At 43.7% G+C, this 20,248-nt stretch overlaps 1 long non-coding RNA gene across 3 annotated transcripts; it reads right to left on the minus strand.

Moving 5' to 3' along the window:
- Positions 1-14,340: 14,340 nt before the first annotated feature.
- Positions 14,341-18,534, minus strand: LOC123054478 (uncharacterized). 3 transcript variants are annotated; one of them, XR_006426188.1, is made up of 7 exons: positions 18,336-18,534; positions 17,810-17,847; positions 15,772-16,243; positions 15,532-15,656; positions 15,013-15,443; positions 14,852-14,939; positions 14,341-14,675 (listed from the first exon to the last, which is right to left on the minus strand). It is a non-coding gene; the product is annotated as an uncharacterized lncRNA (long non-coding RNA). The 3 variants fall into 3 exon arrangements; XR_006426189.1 differs by having other exon boundaries at positions 15,772-17,523; positions 18,336-18,528; XR_006426190.1 differs by lacking the exons at positions 17,810-17,847; positions 18,336-18,534 and adding an exon at positions 17,206-17,803 and having other exon boundaries at positions 15,772-17,132.
- Positions 18,535-20,248: the final 1,714 nt, after the last annotated feature.

A 20,248-nucleotide genomic window follows, 5' to 3' on the forward strand; every position in this document is an offset into this window, starting at 1 on the left:
ACGGAGGGAGTCGCCGGCGGTGAGCTCCGCGGCGGAGGAGGCTTCGGGTGGTTTGGGGGTTTCGGGCTATGGTGGTTCTTGGTCGCGTTTGAGAGGCTGGGCGGCTCCGTGAGGTCGAGGGGAGACGGGTGGTGGTGTTGGATGAACGGGGGAGGGTCTGGTTGCGATGAACGGCACCGGAAGGTGGCGGCGGCCGAACCGACTGGAGTCAAGGAAGACGGCTACCTTCCACCGATTGCTGGCTGAGGGAGTGTTATGGGGGTGGCCTGGGGTCGCCTGAGTGCTTGGAGGAGCTCGGGGCCTCCTTTTATAGCGCAACGAGGCTGGTTCCTGCGGCGGCCGTGGATAAGAACGCCGGCGACCGCCGTTCTGTAGCTTCAGGGCGACGTGGCGGCGACGAGCGCGTGCCGACGAGCTTGAGGATGAGCTCGGGCTGTTCCAGGGGGCAGCTGGCGCGCAGGTGGCTTGGGCGGTGCCGTCCATGGCAGAGCCTGCTGTGGCCGGCCGCTAGCCGCCGCGGCCGGCCTGACGGCGGCACTGTGGGGCTCCAGGGGCGGCTCTGCGGCGAGGGAAGGGGCGGGCGTGCTGGCTGCGGGTGGCCAAGGGCCAGAACGGGCGCGGGGAGGGCGGCAGTGCGACGCGGCGGCTCGGTGCGCACGCGTGCAAAACGTGCGCTCTGGGCGCGCCCAGAGCACGCACGCTAGCTGCTCGACGAAAAGCCATTGCATGCCATAGGGCTTGGGTGAGGCTGGCAAGTAGCAGGTTTAGGTTAGAGTCTTCTAGGAGCCTTGTGGACATGCTATTTTGTCCAGAGGTGCAAGGTCACAGTGCAAAGGCAAAAATCATGTCAAAACTGACCATGCACACAAGGTGCTCGACAGATTTCTAAGTGCATCTAGGCAACTCTTGGAGTGGCCAAAAACTCCAGATTAGGGTCTCCCTAGATGTAGGTGATGATGGCAAGATCATTTGGACAAAACCAGAAACTTGCTAGTGCAAGCTTTGCAAAACTTCAGTTTTGGGCAGAAAGAAGAAGGCCTTATTGCATGCACTTAAAACCCTCCAATGGGTCCACTCTCCTGGACTTAAGGGTTTTGCAGGGTGGTCTATAAGTAGGAAAAAGCTCATGGGCACTAGGGCAAAATAAAAATAGGGTTGCAGTACAAATCACTAAGTTGGACCAGAATGAAAATGAGATTGATTCACTCAAATGTTTCAAGAACACCAATGGGTTTTTTGCATAAAGTTGAATTATATGCATCTACTGACATCTCCAAACACTTGGAAGAATTTTTAAAAGAATATTTAAATAGGTTGTAGTGCAAAAATACCTATTGGACCAGATTTGAAAAGTTGATGTAGAGCTCAAAATCTCCAATGACCAAAAGATATTTTTGCATAAAAGTGATGTGGAAACATCACATGACATCCCCAAATTTTGGTGAAATTTTAAATGCATTATCAAATGGTTGCAGTGCAAAAGAGGCTCCAAATTTATGAAAAATCATTTTAAAAGAATAAAGCTCAGGAGAAACAATTATGCAAATAAATCTACTGATAAAGGATTGTTTTATTGAGAGGGCATACAAGTCCAATAATACTTTTGGAAAGTTTCCACTTGAGGTAAAAACCCACAATATTAAAGAGAAGAGGGGTTCTGAAATCAAAAGATAAATCCAAAAAAATAGAAAATTTAATTTCCTGGCAAAATTTTAATTAATAAGACAAGGCCAAAATTTTGGGGTGTTACAAGTTGTGGTCTTTCTTATTCTTGGCATACACATCCAAATCATCCTCGTGGTCTTCTGGAGCATTGATCAACTTTGCCCATTCTTCAACAGTTGACTGGTACCTTGTACCTTCAGACATCCATACTATCCTTCCATCTGGATAGAAATGAGCAGTGGAGTAGAATTGCATGATTAGCTCATCATTCCATTTGGTGAGCTTCTGTCCAACGAACTTGCCAACTCCACAAGCTTTGGAGCTGTCATGTACACCTCGAAAGTGATCTTCATTCTCTTTTATATATTCCCAATCAACCCATCTCATATCACAGACAATTGGCTTCTTGTCAAGCAGAATGGTCTCACAGAAATCTTGTTGTTCTTTGGTGTGGAACCTATAGTCCACAACAGTTTTCCTTCTCACAGCATATGGATCAGACTGTCTTCAAAGTCTCAATCCTGCATCCTTTCTGATGTTCATGTCCTCTACCACTGGATGAGTGTTTTGGTTTAAGCTTTCTGAGCACTTGGGCTTCAGCATCTTCTTCATCCATTTCAGGCACTAGGGCCTTGTTCTTCTCCTCAGCAGGAATGTTTCTGGTGCTTCTCTTGGGTGCAGACTTGGTGGCTTGAGCAGCTGCTTTGGGAGCAGGTTTGGGCTTAGAAGTGGCAGCCCCTGACTTGATTGCATCTCCCATAAGCTTTTGTGACTTGGGTGCTGGTGCATCATCCTCTTCCTCTTCATCATCAGATGGATCTCTTACCATAGTTGACTTTCCAAGAACTTTTGCAAATGTGGTTCTTGCCCTCTTCTTCTTCTTGCCATCTACAACTGCCTTACCATCATCTGATTCTATTGTGAATTTCATGGTTTCTCCTGTTGGAACTTTCCTTGGCTTTGACATTGGGACTCTCTTTACTGGTGCCTTCTTATGCATACCAGGCTTTGTTGCAGCAGCAGTGCCATACTCTTTCTTCAGCACTTTCTTCTTTGAGGTGGCCTCATCCTCAACAGCGACATAGTCCTCATCCTCAGAGTCTGAGGTTCTCTTCTTCCTTGTTCTAGTGGCTGCCTTGGGCAAGTTACTTGGTGTGCTCTTGCTGCCCTCATCATAGCTGCTTGAGGGACTAGTGCCCTCACTCATTTGCACTTGCTCTTCAGATTTATTCTGGCTATCACTCTGGCCAGACATCTTGGCACGCAAACTGACAGCAAACCCTGTGATTAGATATAGATGAGGTAGAGTAGATGAGCATCACAAAGTGCAGAGATTTTTGCAAAACAAATGAGTCAAAAACTTAGTTTTAGTTCTCTACTGAAATGATTTCGGAGCTACCGAATTGATAAACTCGGTGATACCGAAGCAACATTTGGAACCTAAACTAGTGGACTCAGAAAGACCGAGTCACAGTTCGGTGGCGCCGAGATTTCTAGGGTTTCACAGAGAATTGAACTCGGTCACACCGATTTGCAGTTTTCGGTTAGACCAAAAAGCGCATGTGCAATGGCCTAAGCCAAATCGGTGAGACCGATTTCTACAATTAGATCAGTCCAAGATGAGTTCAGCGGAGACCTAACCCTAAATTTTCGAATGAAACTTAACCTAAAGGAAGTTTTCTCTGGATAGATTGATTTCATTCATGGCAAAGATCAAACGTAACCTTGTGCTAATAATCGGAGGTAAAAAGAGAGCACAAGGGGTCGAACTCATACCCTAGTTCGGCGGGAGATCGCTACAATGGCAGCGATGGAGCAGATTCCCGTGGACGGCGATAGAAACCAGCGGCGGGAGGTCGCTGGCGGCGAGGAGACAATCCAGAGACCCGAGGAGGCAGAGCAGGATATGCACGGGCTGAGGGCTTTTGAAGAAATTTACAAAATCTCACCCGTGGATATATATATATCCCGACCCTATCGGTGTGACTGAGTGGAACAACTCGGTGGCACCAAGATGCAGAATCGCAAGCAGTTACTGCAACTCAGTGTGACCGAAATGTTCAAATCAGTTGCACCGAGATGAAAACCTAGATCAACTTAGTGAACTCGGTGTGACTGAAATGTATGACTCGGTCATACCGAAATGCACAAAGAGGTTTTGGAAGTTTAAGTCTATGACGAATCGGGGACTCCGAGTGCTCCTCACACAGAGTGGTTCGAATCTGACTTGATCAAACTTTGTGATGTAGCATGAATAGAGTTTGAGACGAGAAAAGCATAGATAGCTAGAGGAGGTTCTTAGGCATTCTTGTCCATCCACTTGGCAAAAGAGAAAGAGCCAAACAATCAAAGCAACAAGCGGATGTCCTCGAATGAGTAAAATATGCAACCAACATGCTCACACAATAAAATGGCAAATGAAATATGTGGCAAAGCATCCACAAACACTCTAGCATCTATCAAGAAATTTGCAATGACTAGGTCATATATATGAGTATATTGACTTAGGAGTCAAATGAGAACATTTGATCATAGGTCATACTCATCGTTTAAGCACAAGTGGGGTTACCACTTTTACATAAAGCATTGTTGTGTTCACACCGTTAGAGTTGCTTTAGCTCAATTCTTAGAGTAAAGCTCCCCCTAGATGTGATATCCCCCCTAAGAGGGATGAACTAACCTTGGGTTTTGTCGATGATGACTTCATGTAGGTGTTGAAGATGTGGACGCTCAATGTTGATTTAGACCATTCGGAGCAATCCATTGGAGTGAGTTGCACTTTCAATACCTACACGGGTTAGTCCCACAAGGAACAAGCAAGTATATCCATAGACATAGAATGATGTACACACAAGATGATGTCCATGAAAGCATTAGGTTACCTTGTCCCTTGTCTTACCAACAAGAGGGTTTGTGACTCCTTGAACTAGTGCAAGATATGGAAGTTGTTTGCACTTGTTCTTGCCAAAACGATATGAGTGAAGTGTGTTGGCGGAGTCACCCTCAAGAACTCTCTAGTTCTTCTTCTTCGGAATCCACATCATCTTGATGGGAATCCTTGGGGTTGTAGTCGTACTTGATGAAGTAGAACTTGATGTAGTCTTGGGAACCCACTTGACCAAGGCCTTGGGAGCTTCTTCAAATGCATCAATCTCCTCTTGAAGCTTATCCTTGCCTTTTTTTTCTTGTGGTCTTGTGGTGGAAGATCATCTTGAGCTTGTGTCCCTTGGAAAGAAGTAGGATCATACTTATCTTGTTGAGGAACAACCTTTGTCTTGGGGTATTGATCTTCTTCCCACTCAACTCCATTGGCATTGAACTTTCGTTCAAAACCAACACCCTGATTCTTCCGGTGCCTTCCTTGATTCCGTACAATTTACTCAAATTGCTTACTTCCGGCAAGGCTCTTGTAAACACCTTTCTCTATAATTCCCTTCAATAAGCTATTTTCTTGCTCAAGTGTAACTTGGCTAAGAGAATCATTAGTGGAATCAAGAGAACTACTAGAAGCAACAACATTGGATTTAGCATGATTATTGTTACTACTAGAAGAAGAATCTTTCTTACTTTTGTTGCTAGATTTAACTTGTGGCATGTAAGTAGACAAGAGTAAATGCTTGGCAATGTAAGAAGAACTTTTCTTGCGAAGAACATCATTGATTGCCTTTAAAAACTCATGCTCTTGCTCTAGGTTGAGCTTTTCAAAGCGTAGCTTCTCATGAGTCTTTAAAAGTTCTCGATGATCTTCCAAGGTAGTTTCATGAGCTAACTTAAGAGTGGTTAGTTCTTTAGTTATACGATCAATCTCCTTCTTATCATTGTCATTCGTTTTATCTTGATTAGCATGATTAACAGCAAATTCATCATAGTTTTCATAGCTAGAGTTATCAACAAGTAAATCATCATCACCTAGCAAATCATCTTCATCACAATTGAAATCAACATACTCGGGGTGTGATACCTTTGGGCCTTTAGCCATGAAGCATCTTCCAATTCCTTCATTTGGTGAGTCAAATATGTCATAGGAGTTGGTTGACACAAGTGCTAGACCGGCAACACCTTCATCTTGATATATTCGGAGTCGGAGTGATAACTTCTTTCGGAGTGATGGTCGGAATCGGAGCCAGATACCCATCCACCAACCTGAGCTTGATGTCTTAGTTTTGTGTAGCTCTTTGATGATTTTTCCTTCCTTTCCGAATCCTTGCTTCTTCGGGAGGTTCTTCGTTCATAACGATCATCTCTACTCCTTCTCTCTCTTGGTGGTGATTCTTCTCTTCTACTCCTTCTTTTAGGTGAATCTTCTCTTCTTTTGTAGGGAGCCGTACACTCATTAGAGTAGTGTCCGGGTCTTCCACAATTGTAGCAATTACGTTCACGACTCGAAGATCTTTTGTCATTGTAGGACCTTGACTTGGAACTTCTTTCCTTGCTTCTACTCTTGTAGAACTTCTTGAAGTTCTTCACCATTAGGCTCAATTCTTCATTGAAGGTTTGTTTCTCACTTGATGATGTAGGAGCATCACATGAGGCTTTGTAAGCACCACTTGACTTGTTGTGAAGCTCTTCTTTATCCTTGAGTGACATCTCATGAGCAACAATTCTTCCAATGACTTTTGTTGGCTTGAGATCTTTGTAATTGGGCATCATTTGGATCAATGTGCACACGGTATCATATTTTCCATCCAAGGCTCTTAGGATCTTCTTGATGATGAATCTATCGGTCATCTCTTCACTTCCTAAGCTGGCAATCTCATTTGTGATGAGAGCAAGCCTAGAGTACATTTCAGCGACACCTTCACCACCCTTAATTTTGAACTTGTCAAGCTGACTTTGAAGCACATCCAATTTGGATTCCTTGACGGAGTCAGTACCTTCGTGCATATCAATCAAAGTATCTCAAATTTCCTTTGCATTCTCAAGACGGCTGATTTTGTTGAATTCTTCAGGGCACAATCCGTTGAAGAGAATATCACAAGCTTGAGCGTTGTATTGCAGCATCTTCAACTCTTCCGCGGTAGCTTCACGGTTCGGTTCTCTCCCATCGAAGAACTCACCTTGCAAGCCAATACACACAATAGCCCAAACGGCGGGGTTATGTCCAAGAATATGCATTTTCATCTTATGCTTCCAACTAGCAAAATTAGTACCATCAAAGTAAGGACCTCTACGGTGGTAATTTCCCTCGCTAGACGCCATACTCTCCTAGGTTGTGAAACCAAGGCTATGATCACCAAAAGCTATGGAAATCAAGGCAAATGGAGACCGTAGCTCTTATACCACTTGTAGGATCGAAAGTATGTCTAGAGAGGGTGATTAGACTACTTGAACAAATAAAAATCTAGCATTTTCCCAATTTTAAGTCTTGGCAGATTTTAGCAACTTTACACAAGTCAAGCAATCAACCTACACATGCAATCCTAAGAGTATAGTAGCGGAATGTAAAACATTGCACATGAAGGTAAAGGGAGGAGTTTGGAGTGTGCAAACGCAATTTGAGACACGGAGATTTTTGGCGTGGTTCCGATAGGTGGTGCTATCGTACATCCACGTTGATGGAGACTTCAACCCACAAAGGGTAACGGCTGCGCGAGTCCACGGAGGGCTCCACCCACGAAGGGTCCACAAAGAAGCAACCTTGTCTATCCCACCATGGCCATCGCCCACGAAGGACTTGCCTCACTAGGGTAGATCTTCACAAAGTAGGCCATCTCCTTGCCCGTACAAACTCCTTGGTTCAACTCCACAACCTTGACGGAGGCTCCCAACTGACACCTAACCAATCTAGGAGACACCACTCTCCAAAAGGTAATAGATGGTGTGTTGATGATGAACTCCTTTCTCTTGTGCTTCAAATGATAGTCTCCCCAACACTCAACTCTCTCTCATAGGATTGGATTTGGTGGAAAGATGATTTGAGTGGAAAGCAACTTGGGGAAGGCTAGAGATCAAGATTTATGTGGTTGGAATGGAATATCTTGACCTCAACACAAGTGTAGGTGGTTCTCTCTCAGAAAATGTATGCTGGAAGTGTCGGCATGTTCGGATGGCTTTCTCCACGAATGAAGAGTGGGTGGAGGGGTATATATAGCCTCCACACAAAATCTAACCGTTACACACAATTTACCAAACTCGGTGGGACCGAATCAGAAAACTCGGTCAGACCGACTTAGTTCAGAATGTGACCGTTAGGATTTCGGTGGGACCGACATGTCAACTCGGTGGGACCGATGTTGTTAGGGTTAGGGCATAACGTAATCTCGGTAAGACCGATTACACAAACTCGGTGGGACCGATTTTGGTAATAGACAAACCGAGAGTTGGTCTGGCAAACTCGGTGGGACCGATTCGCTCATCTCGGTTAGACCGAAACGTTACGAAGGGAAATAGAGAGTTTGCCTTGCAATCTCATTGGGACCGATCGCTCATCTCGGTTAGACCGAAATGTTACGAAGGGAAACGGAGAGTTTGCAATGCCATCTTGGTGAGACCGAGATCCCTATCGGTGAGACCGAAGTGACTAGGATTTCCGGAAGTGGCTATGTCAAATGAACTCGGTGGCGCCGGATAGATCAAATCGGTGGGGCCGAGTTTGACTTTTGGTTTGGGACATATGTGGATATGAGAAAGCGGTTGAGGGCTTTGGAGCATATCACTAAGCATCTTGAGCAAGCAAGCCATTAAGCAACACCTCATCCCCTTTTAATAGTATTGGTTTTTCCTATGGACTCAATGTGATCTTGGATCACTAAAAGTAAAATGTTGAGTCTTGAGCTTTAGAGCTTGAGCCAATACTTTGTCCTTAGCATTTTGACGGGTCCGCATTCTTAATCCATGCCATGCCAATCATTGAACTTTCCTGAAATATTCATCTTGAAATAGCATTAGTTCAATGAGCTATATGTTGTTAATAATTACCAAAACCACCCAGGGATAGTTGCACTTTCACTCCTCCTTTATATACGGGGGCACCCCAAAGCACAGCAGTTGTTTCTTAGCCGTGGGCGGTGCCCCCCTCCACCGTTTACTCCTGCGGTCATATTGTCTTAGTGCTTAGGCAAAGCCCTGCGCGGATCACATCACCAACACCGTCACCACGCCGTCGTGCTGACGAAACTCATTGACTCCTTCGTACCTCTACTGGATCAAGAGTTCGAGGGACGTCATCGAGCTGAACGTGTGCAGAACTTGGAGGTGTCGTACGTTCGGTACTTGATCGGTTGATTCGAGAAGACGTTCGACTACATCAACCGCGTTAAGTTAACACTTCCGCTTTCGGTCTACGAGGGTACGTGGATCTCCTAGATAGATCTTGCGTGAGCGTAGGAATTTTTTTGAAATTGCATGCTACGTTTCCCAACACCTTGCACATGAAGGTGAAGTTCTTGTGCACGTTAGATGAGTGCCTGATGTCTACTACGCATTTTTCTTCTTGTAGACTCTGTTCAGCCTCCAAGCGCAGAGTTTTGTAGAACAACAACAAATTTCCCTCAAGTGGAGGACCTAAGGTTTATCAAACAGTGGGAGGTGTAGGATGAAGACGGACTCTCTCAAACAACGTTGCAATCAAATACGAAGATTCTCTCGTGTCCTAACACAACCAATACAATTGTCAGTTGTATAGATGCACTAATTGGCGAAGAGGTGATGATAGATGTGTAATATGGATGGTAGAAATAACTTTTTATAACCTGAATTTATAAAAATAGCAAGGTGGCGAGTGTCAATCAACTCTTATGTCACCTAGATTACCCCAATGTCACCACGGGAATCCGCAAGTTAGACATGCATCAAGTGATTTCGAATCCAAAATATTCAATCCAACATAAAGAAATCTCAAAGTGCAAGACTCAATTCACCACAAAGGAGATAGAGGGAAAGAACATCATAAGATCCAACTATATTGATAAAGCTCATGATACATCAAGATCGTGTCAAATTAAGAACACGAGAGAGAGAGAAAGAGAGAGAGAGCGAGAGATCAAACACATATCCATTGGTCTCCTAGGAGATGGCTCGCTCGCTCGTGTCTTGCACGTGATAAACACTAGGCGCTTTGCCTACTTGAGGCGAATGAAGCCGATTTTTCCATTGGTTTTTTCCTTCTTTTTGTTTGTTGAAAGGGTTTTCTTTGTTTTCTATTTGGTTTTCTTTTTTCTTCCATATTTTTTGTTTGGTTTTCTTTTTCTTTTCCAGTTGTTCTTCTGTTTTTTCTTATGTTTGTTTTTGTTTACACTCTAAATTTTTGTATATGTTAAAAACATTTTTCTAATGCACGTTTAACATTTTTCCAATACCAATTTAAGATTTTTTAATACATGGTCAACAATTTTTCTATACACATTATTCAACATTTTTCTAACATTTGATCCGCATTTTTCAAATACAAGATTAACATTTGTTTAATACATGGTCAACATTTTTCTATACACACTTTTAAACACTTTAGAAAATTTAATTAACATTTTTCAAATACAAGATTAACATGTTTCTACAAATGGTCAACATGTTTTCTATACATGTTTAACATTTTTCAAATGCTTGATTCACATTTTTCAAATATTTGTTCAACATTTTCTCAAATGCTAGATTCACATTTTTATATACATGATCAAAAAATTCATAATTTTTTAAATACATGGTCAATATTTTTTCTATGCACATTTAACATTTTAGAAATATTTTTTCAACATTTTTTTCAAATGCTTGATTCACATTTTTATGTACATGAAAAAATAATCATTTTCTAAATACATGGTCAACATTTTTTTCTATACATGTTTAACATTTTTTAAATGCTTGATTAACGTCCAACATTTTTTCAAATAGTTGTCCGTCATTTTTTCTATACACGTTTAACATTTTTTTAATATATGGTCAATATTTTTTCTATACACATTTAAGATTTTCCAAATGCTTGATTAACATTTTTTAAATACTTGTTAAACATTTTAAAGGCTTAGTAAACATTTTTATATACATCATAAAAAAATCATAATATTTTAATACATGGTCAACATTTTTCTATACACATTGAAAATTTTGCAAATTCATGATTAACATTTTTCAGAACATTATGTAAAGTATTTTTTTATGTATCTTTAGAATATTTGGAAGCATGAATGAAGTATAAAAAGAAATCAAAAAAGGAAAGGAAACACGTAAAAAAACAGAAACAAAAACGAGGCACCGGCGTCACGCATAATGTGCCGGCCCATAAGCTCGCTCGACTGCGAGGCGTTCAGTGAGGCTGAAGTTCGTCTCACTTACCGCGAGAGATAGGCGCGCCCAAAAATATGCTGCAGCCAGAGAAGAGAGAGGGACGTACTGTGCATGGAATTCGGTCCGGAATTTGAGAGAACAAGGAAATGGAATTTGATTTTCATTTTAGAAAAAAAAATCTAGAAGGCAATAAAAGCTCGAGCAAATATCAAACAACGAAAAGATCAGAATAATTCAGAAGCGCATACTTTAATATGCCAAACTGATAGAAAAGAACAAAACTTCAATTTTAATTTAGATTGGAATTAATTGAAATTAAATCCTCCAATTTATAAAAACTCAATTTAAGCTTTTATTAACAGAAAAAATAAACACAATTTTCTGGCCCTGCTTTAGAAAAAATCTTAAAATTCCGAACATCGAGATGTTATACCAAAGTTTCTAAGTTAAATTTGGAATCCTAGATAACATGGTCAAAAATAGAATATTATGGTCCAAACATGTTGCCTAGGCTTATTTGATCAAGTGTCCAAATTAAATAAGTGATATAATGAGAATATGGTTGGATTAAATCGGAATTAAAATCTTTCCACTTAAAGCCCAATGATTATGATGGGAAATTATTATAAAGTATCCAACAGATGGATATCAACCAAAGGTTCAACTTTGTCTACAGAAGTATTCCGATAGGAATTATAGATAGAAAGATATGAAAATTCAAGCAAATTCTGAGTTTTAATTTGAATTTGAATTAAAAAATCAAAATTTAGATATTTTGGTTCCAATGTATTCTAAGGTTTCCAAGGATCTCATGAATATCAAATTTGGCAAAACTGGAATTTATAGAATTCAAACTGTGATAAATATACCCAATTGGAGCGAGACATAGCACCAATGGAGCTCGGTGTGCATCGTCGTCATGCTCCGACTAAGATTTTGAGCAAACAAATGAGTTAGGGAGTGCGCACTAAAGAAATAGAGAAGAAGGAGGAAACGGAGGGTTCGAGGCTTCACCATCGGTGATGTGCGCGTCATAGGACATGGCAGCGCAACTCCGACTCCGGCAAGAAATTTCTCGTAAAACCGGTTGAGTTCAAGAGGGGTTCCGGGCTTGGGGAAAGCAGGGATAAGCAACACTCTTGGGGTTCTATATATAGGTGCGAGGGGTGTCGATTTTTGCGAGATCCATGATGAGGCAGTGCGGCCATTAATGATTGCTTTCATGGAAGCCATTTCTTGGTTGTTTTAAGGCGTAGTGAGGGGAGGAGGGGATGCAACGATGCATGGAAGGCGTCAGGGCGTTCCATTTAGTGCCGAAGAGGAACGAGCGATCGGATGTCGCGGTGTCGGTTGTCGGCTACCGTTAGCAGTTGGTTGAAGACGACCTGACAAGGTTGGCTCACCAATCAGGGAGAGAGATGAGATAGAGATATATAGAGATAGAGAGAGAGTCATGTGAGGGGTGGGAAAAACATGTGGGCCATTGGATCCGAATTGAATGGCACCAAATATAACATACCGCTTCGACGGTTAAACACATAAATGGAATGGCTTTGCTTGGGCCGCGTCGCTGCTCTGCTGCCGCTATTGGGCTGGGGTTGCATGGCTCTTGCTCGTGCCTGAACGCGGTTGAGAGTGTGTGTGTGAGATGGGCTCAGCCCAGTTTAGCTAGGATTGATTCATTTCATGTTTTCTTGCTCTATCTATTACTCTTGGTTGACATGGTTTGAAATTTAAAATTCATACTATCTCCAATAAATTCTTTTATGCCTAAAACAATACAGAGAGTTTAGGAAAATATATTCCCTCTCATATATTTTTATAAATATATATTCAGTTTAAAAATGATTAAAGGCATTTATTATTTTTCAATAATTTTAGTTTTTCCATAAATATCCATTTATGAAATAAACAAATATTAAAATAAGAATTTTTTAACATTACAATAAATATTTTCGAGATGTCATATTATCTCCTCTCTCCTTTGTTAAGTGAACTATTGGGAATATTTAAATAGCCTTTAAGTGCAAAAAAACACTAAATGAAATATTTTTCTCACTCGAAACCAATTTCCAAATAAACACTAAATTAAATATTTTTTCACCATCATTGAGAAATTCATTTTATTCTCACTCCAAATATTTATTTGTGGTTTAAAAATATTTCAAAGAGACCAACAGAAATGAGCTCCTTTTGATTTTTTTAATAAACCCCCAACCATGATTTTCTTCAGTGGATAAATGGTTATCCAACTTTTATAACAAGGTTTGGAAGGTTTTAGAAAAAAATAAAAAAGGTTTAATTTTCCCTGAAAATCAAAGCAATTCACTCATTGATTATTATTATTGTCGTTCCAAAAACTGAAAAATTTGGGATGTTACTATGTCGTTGTTGCACCTCGGATCCGTCCGTAGCCCAGGTAACCTCCTCGCGCCTGTTGACACCGTCCATGGTGGACACCACACCCGACAAGTTTTGACGTTCCCGTTGTTTACTTTGAAGCAAGCATGATGCGAGTTACTCGGTGACGGAGGATAGATTATTGTGTGATGTGTGGTCGGCCAGAGGTGTAGACTTTGTAGGCATGAAGCAAAATGGCGCGGTATTTTGAAGAAAAAATGTGCATTTTTGGTTTCATGGGCAAAAGCACTTTGTGCCCTACAACTTGGAACTGATCCACGATCGTAATGTGAACTAGCCAATCCATCGATGGCACACCATTTCAAATCTCGCCATGAAGTATTATGGTGTGATTGTAAAAGTCGAAAGAAGGCGGCCATCGACGCTTCATTCATGGATATTTTAAGTTTTGCTTCTTGTTTTTCTATCTGTTGAGCAATTAATTGATCCACTCAATGATGGAACTTGATGATCATGTCATTGTATAGCACAGACATGTTGCGGCGCTGTACTAAACAATGGACCCTTCACACTGATGCATTGTTAGATGAACCTCAAGGGGCACAACATTTGGATGAACAACATGTGTCAATGAAGACATTCAAGCTTGAGATGAAGGCCACTTTCAAGAAGTATGGTTGAATTTGGGATTGATGAATCTTAAAAACTAGTTGATTTATATTTGATTGTGCAAGAATTGTGCTATCTTTGGTGAACCGCATTGGAGTTGCCCTAACTGATCCACGCTATATTTGATTGGATGGTCGGCTCCTTTTGCTGTTTGCGGACATGTCAATAAACATTTAGCGTGTCTGTTTTGGCAAACCGCATTGGAGTTGCCCTAAGATCCATCGTTACATGGACACCACATACCTCAGAAACGCCCCACAACATTCGAAAAAACATGCATGGACACTGTCAAACTTTGCCTTTTGGGCATATTACTCCCTCCGTCCCAAAATATAAGAACATTTTTGACACTAGCATAGTGTTAAAAACGTTCTTATATTTTGGGACAAAGGAAGTATATTACTGTATGAAATGATGCCCAGCTAAAACTCAGTCATCACGGTATTGACTTTTCATTTGGCATGCACATACGGAAAGCAGAACTGCAGTTATGTAATCCTTCAACAGTCAGCCGAACATTCTGTTACTAAAACATTCAACTGAAGTATTATAAGAAATGACAACAGGCCTCTCATCCACAGGTATTGAACAACTCCAAGCAGGGACATTACAAAAAACCAGCTAGCCTCAATACATAAGTTACATGAGAATATAGATGACCAGCTTTTGCTGCCAATGTCTAACATTCACCATGTCTTTAGTTTCCAGAAGCCCAGTCAAGCTAGTAGTCTGGCTGTTGCCATACATCCACAGGTATCCTGAAAGTGCAACATATAATTTATTTTTCATTTCATTTGCATATAAACTTAACATAGTTTTCTATGACCGCCGACTAAGATCATAATCAATTAGTATATTTTAATAAAGTGGGCCATGTGCAAGAAATATGTCATTTTAAGTCATTCATTTCGTGTTGCAGAAAAGTGGCTCTTACATGCAGTGGCTTCGTAGAGATAGCACCAGATCAGTGGGTTCCACCTCTCCATCTTGTCAATAAATCGCTCCAAAGTAGCACAGTCACCCTGTGTTTCAACTATCAAGTCTCAGATCAAAAAGAAATGTTAGAGCTCACTTTAGGAATACTTCTATGCGTACCTTGACAGAACCAGGCATAACAGGCCAGTGTTTGATGGCATCCTTACAGAGTCTTAAGTAGTCATACCGGCTGGTTGTCCTATAGACCGCTCCGCGTGTCTTTTCCTGATGGTCTAGGATCTCTTGGAACGGTGAGCGCAGACGGTTACTATTCAGGATTGTTGGCCAATATATATGCACATTCTGGAGTTAACCTGAAATGTCATTTGAAATTATAGAGAGCAAAAATCTAGCCTTCCTTCGATAGTCCCAGAGGTCCAGGAAACCCTGCAGTGCACTGACGTCTTTCACTCCAACATAGTTGATGAACCTTTGGGCAATTGGATCAATACCCGCTGGAGCCTGCTTGTACACTTCCTTCAGAGCTCTTCTAATATCCCCCCATAGCTTCCCCTGCCGACGCCTTCCATCAAAAGCTGACAACTTTTCAACTGAAACCATATATATATGAAAGTTAGGGAATTTTACTAGGGAAGTAGGGATTGGGCAGTAGTCAACTTAAATTGGTTGATTGAGTACCTCTATTGATGTAGAGCAATGGAATTCCCCTTTGGCCCTGCCGGCGCACACAAATGTCATTAAGTTCAATCTTTAGAGGATAAAGTTGCTCCTCTATTAAACGTTCAAGCCCACTGCATAGATCACTGCACATATATAATCAAATATAAGTAAGTCAAATCTAGGAGAACACGCCCCATCCATGCCCAATATCAACATGAAAGAACAGAAACATATTAGCAGTTTGTATGAGGGGCTCACATTATCATTCGTCTTAGAGCACCCGTGGGAACACTCCCCTTCATGGTGGACTTAAACATCCTCCCAGCCCCATCTCCCTTCATCCATGCAGACAAGCTCCCATCAACCCATGATAACACAAATCTAGGACAACCCCAGTGATCGTAGAAGTTCTCTACAGTGACAACATTTGGATGTCTGAAGTTCTTCATTAGAGAATAAGACTCCAACTCTGCATGCCTGTCCATTAGACAATCGGATATCATAGGGCCCATGATATACTTTCCCGGATAAAACTCCCTGGAAGTGCCATCAAAATCAATATGTCTGACAGCGGACTCTTTGACAAAACATTCCCAAGGGGGAGTGCAGCTCTTGCACCCCAACACGTATGCCTCAAAATTTTGAGCCATTGCCTGAGACTTGCAACACCTCTAGCCTACCCCAACTTGTTTGGGACTAAAGGCTTTGTTGTTGTTGTTGTTGCCTGAGACTTGCAACATAAAAAAATAGCACAACTTAAAAGAAGTTCTGGTTAACTGCATTTAGACTAGTTGCATTGGAAAAAAAATTGGGATAATAGGATATAATATCCTAAAAATGTGCAATCAGTTAAAGGTCCTCATACAAACGAATGGGGCCCAGATGTAGTACTAACCAAATGCAGAAATGTCATTAATTGTGTAAATCTGCAATCAATGAGAAGTATGCCATTTCATTAATGTTGTGTTCGGATGTCTGTATTGGAGACCTCTGTATTGAGTTGGTTTCTCTTTCCAATTCGGAGCAGAAACTTTAATGAGAATGAATACGAATTCACATGTTTGGATGCTCATGGAATTGGGCCATGGAATCTCAATACCAAATCCTGTTCGGATGACATACTATGGAATTGCATATGCTTTGTGTTTTATGCATCAAATCAAATCTGCACAATTTCTGAGTATAATTGAATGATTATATAGCAATAAAAATGAACAAATATTCTAGAAAGGCATGACGACACCAAATAATATTCACACATCAATAGAAAATAAAACTCTAAAAACAATAATTGCGCCAACAGAGAGCAAATTCTTAACAAGACCGGTACAGCAACACATAGTTCACATATGGAGTTTCCAAACTCACAACTAAACAACAACACATAGTTCTAAATTTAGCATCACCGGACTAGTTCAAATAGGTTCAGGTAGTTGATCAAGGCAAACTGGAAAGGAACATTTGGATAAATTTAAGGCAACACTAACAGCCATGACTTCCTCATTTCCATGGGCAGCTCCATTAGAGCTTCAAACAAACGCTCATTAAGAATCAGCTTCCCATATGCCCGTAACATGTCTGGTTCTGACAAGTCTGGTATCAACTGAAGTAGTACTTTCCTATGGTGAACCAATTAAAGTTAGCTAACAATTACATGGAGAAGAAAGTAAATGTCAAGAGATACAATCATACCCTGAGGTACAACAAATGCATCTTGACGGTTGTCTCTCATTGCATCACGCAACACTCTGGAGTCAGATGAAGATCCCTCCCAGCAAGGTAGAACATAAAGAAATTTCATGCTCCAGTCAACCACACCTAGCATGTTAGTGCTGATCGCTTGCTTTCTGTTCCTATATCTTCCTTGGTCAGCCAGAACGACAGAAACAGCAACATGACACCCATCTAGTGCTCCCAATGCATCACCAAACCACTTCCATTTGTAATCATCCGGAGGCTCGACGGATGGATTGGGAAGCTTGATAAACTCCCCACTTAGGGAAAGTATGGCTGTTAACACGGAGGAGAAGTGCCTACTGATAGTGTCTAAAGAACGCTTGTATGTGCCCCGCAAGATCCTCATTTTAAGACCATGTCCAACAACCAATAAAAACATAGCCATTACCGAATACCATATGATACAACTACAATTCATACACACCATATGAACACTATATGACCAGCACACAATTTTTAGTAACATAACCATGCATCATTCAATCTATATGACCAGCACACAATCTCAATCAATATAACTACCACACAATTTTTAGTCACATAACCATGAAGCTTGTACCTTAACTCAGCCTCTGGTGTTCCCCTTATCAGCAACACCTGCAAAAAAAAAATGAACATGTTGTCACTAATTCATGGGAACAGAACATGTTGAAGATGGATAGCAGGGGAAGAACAGAACAAGGGAAGAAAAAGAAGGGGGTCCAGGGGAGAGGAATAAGAAGATGGAAGGGGAAGGGGAAGAAGAGTGCAGAGGAGAAGGGGAAGAAAATAGGTGGTGGAGGGGCTGCGCCGGTCAGCGAGATGCCCGAGATGTAGGGTGCGCCGGGCAGCGAGATGGACGGTATGGAGGGGGTTTAGCCGGCCAGCGAGATGGGCGGTTTGGCGAGCGCGCCGGCCAGCAAGATGGAAGGGGCGGAGGTCGCGCCGGCCAGTGACACTGGTCAGATGCAGGAGCTGCCGCGGCTCGCGCGGCAGAGGAAGGAGCTCCGCGGGTGAGGGAAAGGGGCGGCGGCCGCGAGGGCTTGCAGGTCCGCCGGCACCGGAGAGAGAGGGAGGGGGGAGGGCCATGGCGTGGGGGTCCATACCTGCGCCGCCGCCGGCTCCTGGGATTTGGGGTTACGACTTGGGTGGCGAAGAAGACCACCGGGTTCCGGTTGAAGCAGCAGGTCCTCGCGGCGCAGGCCGTACGACGTCGGCGGAGACGGAGAGGCAGGGGGGCGACGAACGGGGAGAGGGTTTTGGGCAGCTGGTGGGAGCCCGAATGGGAGATTACGGCGGCGCCGGGGGGGGGGGGGGGGGGGGGGGGGGGGGAGTAAGGGCCCGACGACCAATTTTATTCACTGATTGATTTGGGCTGATTACAGTTGATTTGAAACTCCTGTGGGGTACTCAAGTACCGAGGAAGATACATATGTTTCTGTGGAGATTAGCATGCCATTCTATCCCAACTGAAGATGTGAGAGCAAAGAGAAATATGGCTACATCGAGTGCTTGCAGCTTGTGTGGTTCGGAGGATTCATGGCGACACTCGCTACTCGACTGCTCGATGGCCAGATGCGTATGGGCATTGTTTGATGGGAACTGGCAGAACACCTGTGCGAGACGACGGAGCCTAGCGCGAAGCAGTGGTTATTCACAATGATAGACACGTTATCGCATGCAGCGAAGCTATCAGTAACCCTTTGGACAATTTGGTGGGCGAGAAGGAAAGCAATACACGATGAAATATTCCAGAGTCCTGCAGCTACTCACCCGTTTATATGCAGTTTTATCAGATAACTTGATATACTTTCAGTCAAAAAGGTCAAGCCGCAGGTAGCCAAGGTGGAGCACCTCGCCCACGAGACACGTAGCGGGGCGAACATGGCCGTCTTCAAGCTCACGGCTTGGACTACTAACCCGGACGCGATCCCGCGCTCAGCCGAGCTGCTGCTCCCCGAAGACGATGCGGTGGAGTTTGATGCTGACCAGACCGCGCAGAGCGGCTGGCGCTTCGCCCAGCGCGCTTCCCGATTCGCATTCACCTGGCCGAGTGCGTGGACTACCGCCGGCCAGTGCCACCGCCCCCCCCCCCCGGCAGCAGATGACCCCGGCGACTCCAGACGTGTCTCCCCGCCCATCCCTCCTCGCTGGCCGCAGCACCACCAGTTCCCGCCCGCAAACCCCGCACCCCGGCCACCTCAGGCCAACGGCGGTTGCCGGCGCCACCGTCGCCGTACGTTTGCGCCGCCCGCATGCCGTACCTAGGAAGGTATCCTCGGGGCCCACCCTGGTGCTGTCGCTGGCACCAACAGAGTCTCTGCCCTGCTGCGTGCAGGCTCCCCCGCTTTGGATAAAGCAGGACCCCACCCTGACCCCGCCCCAGCGCGTGATCCCGTGACCAATCAAGATGATTTGGAACCCTGTGATTCAAACAGGCTGACCGTTCTCACCGTTTGCCCAACCACCACGCCTGTTGCGCATGGGCCCTCGGCCCCACTCGCCTCGGATCTGATGCCTCCGGTGCCTTCCATCCCGGTCGCGCTGCGCCAGGTGGCTGGTGGGGAAGCGGGCTGCCCAAGCATGCCCCCCCGAGTCTCCCTCGTGGGGCCGACCTTGACCGTTGTCACCCTCTGCGCGACCTCAGATGCGCGCTACCCGACAGCCACGGATCACGCGCCAGACGCCCCAGCTGATCCCTGCCCCGTATCTTCCTCGGGCGCCATGCCACTTGATTTCTCCTCGTCAGCCCATGATCTGGCGGTCCTGCAAAGCGCCTTTGGCACCGCCCCCACCGAGCCGCAGAGGATCCCAGGCAACCCCAGTCCCTGCATGCATGCGGATGCTCCCCGACCTAGTCCTGACCCTCCACATGGCATGGACTGCGACACCACCATGCAGCCCCCACACACCTCTTCAGATGGCCGGCTTTCCACCACACCTTGCATTGCTTCATCTAGCCAGCCAACATTGCAAGTGTTCCTGGGTGGCATCCAGACGCACACGACACCGATTCTCC

This window comes from Triticum aestivum, chromosome 2D, assembly GCF_018294505.1.
Source record: "Triticum aestivum cultivar Chinese Spring chromosome 2D, IWGSC CS RefSeq v2.1, whole genome shotgun sequence".
Classification (NCBI taxonomy): domain Eukaryota; kingdom Viridiplantae; phylum Streptophyta; class Magnoliopsida; order Poales; family Poaceae; genus Triticum; species Triticum aestivum.